This window comes from Papaver somniferum, chromosome 3, assembly GCF_003573695.1.
Source record: "Papaver somniferum cultivar HN1 chromosome 3, ASM357369v1, whole genome shotgun sequence".
Taxonomy (NCBI): domain Eukaryota; kingdom Viridiplantae; phylum Streptophyta; class Magnoliopsida; order Ranunculales; family Papaveraceae; genus Papaver; species Papaver somniferum.
In genome coordinates this window covers 50,625,790-50,633,225 of record NC_039360.1, presented here as the reverse complement: position 1 = coordinate 50,633,225, position 7,436 = coordinate 50,625,790, and positions in this window count along the sequence as shown.

The following is a 7,436-nucleotide window of genomic DNA, read 5'->3' as shown; positions in this document are numbered from 1 at the left end:
TTCTAACCATTTTAGATTCTAAACAAGTGGAAAATGATCAACTCGTTCTTGATCTAGCTTCCTTAGAAGCGTAGCTACTTTCTCTCAAGAATGCTTCTTCTTTGAATATTTTATCTCTCGAAGAGAAACTTAGTAAAAGTATTCATCAAGAAAAATAAACTGTTCTTTTGAGAATCTCAGTAACAAACAAAATACAATGTCTTAAAAGTCTCATTTGATTCTGAGATTAAAACTGTTTCCGAGCATGTTAAAAGGATGGAAGACGAGAATCACATGCTTATGTCAATAAATCATTTCGTATTGTACCCTCCGGATAAACCTAAGGTTTACTCAAAACCTGATTATATGATTGCTTCCTAAAAAAGAGAAAATATTGACATAGATGCACCAAGGAAAAGATTTTCACTTTCAAAAGAGGCTCTAGTTGTTAGAGCACTGGTCGGTCGAACTCACAAGTGTTGCTATCTCAAGCTTGTTGTCAAATTTAGTTGATCAAAACCGTATCTTGATTTCTAGTCTACATATAGTCAAATCTCGGATTAGGATATAATTTTGTAGTTGAATACCAGACACCACTGCGTTCTACCATCTGAAGGTGAAGATCGACCGAAGCTTTTGGATAACTTCATCAAAAAAAGGTAAGTAAATGCTGGACCATTTATTACTCAAGTTTTCACCTTCTTATCTATGAGACAATGTCGCATGATTAAATTGGACATTACATGCATAACAAAATTTTTGAATCAAGTTTATCTTGTTTATCATTCTAGAAATATGTTGACTAAGCTTAAGAGCATTTGTTCATACTTGATGAATTTGGTTAAGAACAATTTATTGTTTATGACCTAAATTATGATTCAAGATTTAATCATTTGAAAATATTCTGGAATAGTGATATGTGTCATTGATGTTATTCGAGAATGTTTCAGATCCATTATTGGAGAGATATATAACTACTGTAAATCTAGATACAGGATAGTATACATATTGGGAGAACTGTTATAGGTCCGGAACCGCAATTCAAGTACCGACGTAGCTATAGTTTGGCAACAACTTTTTGGTACGCATAATCAGTATCCATACCATAAAAAGTCTGTGAACACATGAACTACGAATGGTACGCATACCTAGTATGCAAACAGGAAAAGATTTGTTGGTTTCAAAATCGCAAAGGTATGCATACCCAGTACGCATACCATAAAAGATCCTCGTGTTCCTGAACTTGTTTTTGTCTTAAAGGTACACATACCTGGTACACGTACTATGACAAGAATATTCACGATATATGTACAATACACATACCCGGTACACGTACTTACCGTGTCGAATATTTTCAGATGCATCAGAATTATTTCTATGAGATAATCAGCATTTGAATAACTCTTTAAGAACGCATATAAATATGATTGATCACATTTGTGACTCAATATAAGTCTTAAAGTGTTATATGAAAATGCTTAAGCTTATTGTTCAATTGGTTAGCTTCGACTAAATTTTATGAAGCAAGCATTATACACGGTTCAGTTACGGTTCATCCTAACCAGAGTGTATATTATATTATGTTAATCTCAAGTCAAGTTTTTCATCTAACAATGATTATTGATTGCTTGATTCCAAAGCTACCTTAGCTCAAATCTAAAGCAACCTTGATCTTGAAAGTCTATATAAGGAGAACCTCAAACAACTGAGACCTTTGAATCCCTGACACTATTCTTGTGTGTCCTAGTTGTAAACTAGAGTCATCCTCTCCTTAAAACCCTTCTAGGGTTTAGCGACTAAAAAGACTTCACCTAGGGATTCGTGAAGCCAGGTCCAACTATCTTCATCTTAACAATATTTTTCTATTTGTTTTCGTTTAATACAAGCTCAATAACCTGTAAACAAGGGTTTATTGTATTACCAAGTCAAGCCTTTTTGGCCCTGTCGACGATGATGAGTGAAAACTGCCAAAAATGAGTTAGACTTAAAATGAAAATGAAGCCTCTACTTTTTATCTTGTTGACCTTGATGATGAAGGAACCCTAGAGTCACGCATTCCTCTCCTTAATATCTTACTGAAGCGAGTAATAATTAAGATACTAAAGAGATATTATGAACCTTTTTTGATGGCTAGATTTAGGGTTTTTAAATCCATCTTCAACATCCTCATCAGTGTTAGAAATTTCTCCCTATTATGATCCATTTTTATCTTCCATTTGCTCATCTGAACCATGAATCTTTTCTGATGATCCCATTTTATCTTCCATTTTTTCGTCTGAACCATTAATCTTTTCTGATAATCCCTTAAAAGACTCCATTGATTTATTGGATGATGTTTTATTTATGTTAAATGCGTGAGAAATTCCAACGGTTTTACATCCACTTGTGTAGTGTTAGGATTTCGATTTTCAACATGGGTTTCTGATTCATTCTTCTCCCAGGAAAAAATTTGTTTACATTTACGATCTGCAGAACCCAACGTATATGTTCTCCAAGAGGAACACGTATTTCTTGCTGAAGAATAAATGAAGTTGTCGGTGATTTCATGTACATCTTTATCGGTTGAGGAAATAAACTTTTGTTTATTTTCCGAACTTCGATGTTGGAGCAACTAGGTTTAAATATTTCATCAAATTTGATTTGCATCTTTGGCCCAAAAGTGGGTCACACGCTATGTTACTGCTCTGTCCATCCAAATGAGTAGACTGCAAATAAATTTTTCACTAAACAAATTTCACTTGTAATATATAAAACAACCCAATAAATAATATGTATATATAGGTCACATTTTTCAATGGAAAAATCAGATTTCTATACTGACTATTTTTTTAACACATCACATTTTTATAACCAATATTAAAGCATATGATAAATTCATTAAAATAATATAAATATCTTATCTGATTAACAATCAATCTCTCACAAATATAATTTTACTAAAATTGTTTGTCACACTAAATTTTATTACAGAAGATTATTACAATTGTAATCATTACTAATTATTTTAGAACAGATGTAGATGCTAGCAAATTATATTAAACGAATTTGTGAGTATATTTTATTATACAAGTATACTAATATGCCCTACTTAAATAAAACTTTTGACTCCGTTATTGCATACTACTAGTTTATTATTTTAGAAAAACAAAAATTGATGAGCTTGATTATAATGTGAAATTAAGTTATTGATCGTTAACTAAAATTTAAAGAGATTGTTATATCTATAAGTCATAAAAACAAAAGTAAAAGATATTATTTATCAACATATTAAAAGACATATCTATAAGTCATAAAAACAAAAATAAAAGATATTAACTTAATAGCAACATACTAAGTTATTGATCGTTAACTAAAACTCAAAGATATTGTTATATCTATAAGAATGAGAAAGACAAAGACTAGAAGTTATATAATGGGATAGTAGGTAGGGTTTTCAGGATTTTCTTCATTTCGGAGAAGAGGAAAACCTATCCTGCCGCACCATCCAACTGCAACGGCTAGGGATGAAGTGATTCAAGGGCTAGTTGATTGTGCTGCGTACAAATACTCTCAGCATGGGAGGGGAAGGGCTAGAAATTCGGTCGGTAAATACCCCAACTTGGTGGTGCAGTGATGGCTGGTTTTCTGCATGTCGGCCCTGTCTGGTAGACAAGCACACCGCGTCATTAGCAAAATAATTCTTGCAAGCTAAAGCCAAACCATCTCTAACTGCAAGATTAGAGAAAAGATCGAACTTATTTTTATTTCTTTATACATGTGGGAGATGACTGATACCTCTATCGAGACACTACCAAAGGAGGTTTGACTTCTTAAAGAAAAACTTGGAATTAAAGAAATAGTCAAAAATGAGGGGACACTTGATATATCAAAAGAAAAAGAAAGGGTCTTATTCAACTCAAAGGGAGATTTTACAGCCGAGGGCATTTATCTTTCTTGGTATGACCTTCCTTGATAAGTATTATATTATCCAAGGTAGGGAAATGGTTGCTTGCAGTTTACTTCTGTTTAGTTATTATCCATAAGCATAATACTAGATACATGGTTGAAATTTTATTCAGTCGTCGGCATAATTTTAACTTTTTTGTCGGTCGGTTAGAAGTGGGACAGACTGTTATACGTAGTAGTTCTTAATATGTTTAGGAAGAAAACGGAAAATGCTATATGTATTAGACTTCCTTTTTTATGACAATAATGTATTATCTATTATTGAAATAAAATAAAATGATGGGATAGTGGTTTATTCACATGTGGCAGTTAAAACAGTACAAATAATTTGTATAATCCAGTGAATTTCTAGGAATGATATGGATTATGTTTGTTTTACCAAATATTTCTAGTTTTCATTTCGTAAGTATATTAATGTGACCATGTGTGAGGATCCAAACTGCATGCATGACATTAACACTTAGAATTATCAGTTAATTTTACGACATTTGCTCGTTGCCTCTTTTGTGCATGTTGTGAATTTCTTTATATATGCCACAATCTTGAAAGATGAAATATTTTTAGCTGATAAACTTTTCTAGTATCCAAATCCCTGATGGGAATGGTATTTTCATGCCAACATTCATCCAATTGCAACCCCCACAACCAATATAGAATTACATCTTGAAATATTCGTTTTGGCAGTACAAGCCCATGCAGCACGTTTACTGGGTGAAGAAATTTTATCGCATCCCATTTAACATGATAATTTTTAGAATCTATAAGCATCTCCTTCGGTTCTGTGTCAAGTTTACAACTGATTACAAAATTATACTGGATCGAAAAAATAAATTGCCACGTGTTTCATTAAATCTGAAGAAAATTAAACACTTCATCAACACTCATTCTAAGCCTATTAAAAAGTTATTTTTAAAACTAGTTAGTAACTTGATTGTATTTGAATCCAGAATATATGAATTTTCTCTTTTTCCTGGACCTAAAGTTGCTCTTATCTTTTCATTAGAATCAATCATAGTATTTTATTTGAACCGATAAATGGTCGAGAGTATCTAATCTCAACGATTTACATCAAATGCCAAAAAAAAAAACTCGTCGGGTTAGGCTATACTAAAACCTGTGTTTACAAGATGAAATTTCAACCGTGTAAATGAATTTCGACATGTATACACGTATTAATACTGCAGATACGGCTGTAGACTTAGGTAGCTTATTTTTAGGAACAAAATGTTAGTTTTCAATATCAGGAAACTTTGACTAGAGTATTTGTTGTAACCGTTGTCTATATAAATCTATACGTAGATTAATTTAAGGAAAAACTGTTAGTTTTTTGTATTAGGAAACTTAAATAGTTTAATTTTGGGAACAAAATATTAGTTCCAAATTTTTCTACCTACCTCACATACATATATACATATGTATATGTGTATGCATGCGTGTATTTTATTAAGTTCAACATGTTATATATTTATGGTGAACTACTTACCATAGTTGTGCATGCCGTGTCCCCGTATTCAAAAATTTTGAGTTATCGTGTCGAAATAGTGTTTGGACACAAGATACCAACACCGTGTTTGTGTCGTTGTAACACAAACCAAAACCACTTACGCGCTATAGAAATTTAAGTTACTGACGGGACCTATGAGGGGTCTAAACTGGGCTTTATCCCGCTCCCTCACAGGTCCAATTTTTTTTAGTATATGCAATAGTTGTAATTTTATTTGTAGCCCAAAAGAAGCTCACTATCCATCCACAAGCGACTCTTTTTTGCCCTTAATCCGGTTGGAAACAATTCCGGTGGTATTCATAGTATATGAAATGGTCGTCAAGAAGGTAAGGTATCGAAGGTTGATAGAAGTTTATGAGTTTTATGGGTTTTTAAACAATATCTGACTGCGGAAAAGAAGTTATTGTCGATTAATGGGTGAGGTAGCTTTTAATTTTAGGGGATTAATTGATTCATCGTAATGCAAATAAAATTGGTTCTCCTTATTCTGCTATGTTAATCTCAAGTCAAGTTTTTCATCTAACGGTGACTATTGGTTGCTTGATTCCAAAGCTACCTTAGCTTGAATCCAAAGAAACATTGATAAATATTTGAATCCCTGACACCATTCTTGTGTGTCCTAGTGGTAAACTATAGTCGTCCTGTCCTTCAAACCCTTCTAGGATTTAGCGACTAAAAAGATTTCACTTAGGGAAGCCAAGTCCAACTATCTTTATCTTGATAGTTCATATATCCTGATCTTGTTTTGATTGTCGAGCTTGCTCCAACAAACAATATAGATAGAAATCTTAAAGTTTTTCGTCTCAGACTTTGTGATTCCACAAGCTTAGAAATCTCGTTTTGAATAATAATCTAGCCGGGAGTCATAAGACCGATTGCAATCGATTTCCTATCTCACCTTGATCTTTAATTTGGTGAAAAACAATTTATTTTTTATCACTTAAATTATGATTCAAGATTTAATCATTTGAAAATAGCATGGAACAATGATATGTGTCATTGATATTATACGGGAAAGTTTCAAATTTATTATAGAGAGATACTTGGATACAAGAAATTATGCATACCAATTCACATACTGGCGCAAAAACTGTTATAGGTCCGGCGCCGCAATACATGTACCCAGTACACGTATCGCCGTAACTATAGTTCGGCAACAATTTTTGGTGCAATACCCGGTATGCACACCTTTAAAAATCTGTTAACTCGTGAACCAGGATGGTACACATACCTAGTACGCAAATCGGAAAAGATCTGTTGACTCCTGAAACAGGATGGTATGCATACCCAGTATGCAAACCGGAAAAGATCTGTTGACTCCTGAACCCATTTTTGTCTTAAGGGCATACAAACCCAGTACATGCACTATGTCAAGAATGCTCATGAACAGGAATACAACACACGTACCAGGTACACGTACTTACCCTGTCTAATATTTTCAGATGCATCAGAATTATTTTTATGAGATAATCGACACTTGAAAAACTCTCTAAAAACATTATCTAGACATATTTGATCACATTATAACTTATGGTTGTGACTCAAGATTAAATTATTTAAGTGTTATATGAAAATGGTTAAGCTTATAATTTGTCTGGCTAGTTCGGCTAACCTTTCATGAACAAATCATTGTACACGGTTCGGTTACGGTTCATCCTAACCAGAGTGTATAATATGTTATCTTAATCTCAAGTTAAGTTATTTATATAACAGCGGATATTGATTGCTTGATTGTAAAGCTATCTTATCTTAAATCTAAAGCAACCTTGATCTTGATAGCCTATATAAGGAGAACCTCAAGCAACCTAGAGTCGTCCTCTCCTTTAAAACTTTTTAGGTTTAGCGACTAAAAATACTTCACATAGGGTTTGTGAAGCCAGGTCCAACTATCTTTATCTTGGTAGTTCGTGTATCCTGATCTTGCTACTAATTGTTGAGCATTCAGCTCCAACAAGAGTTTCACAATATGGCTCACACTTGTGCAGAAACAAAATTAGAAGTCATGGTG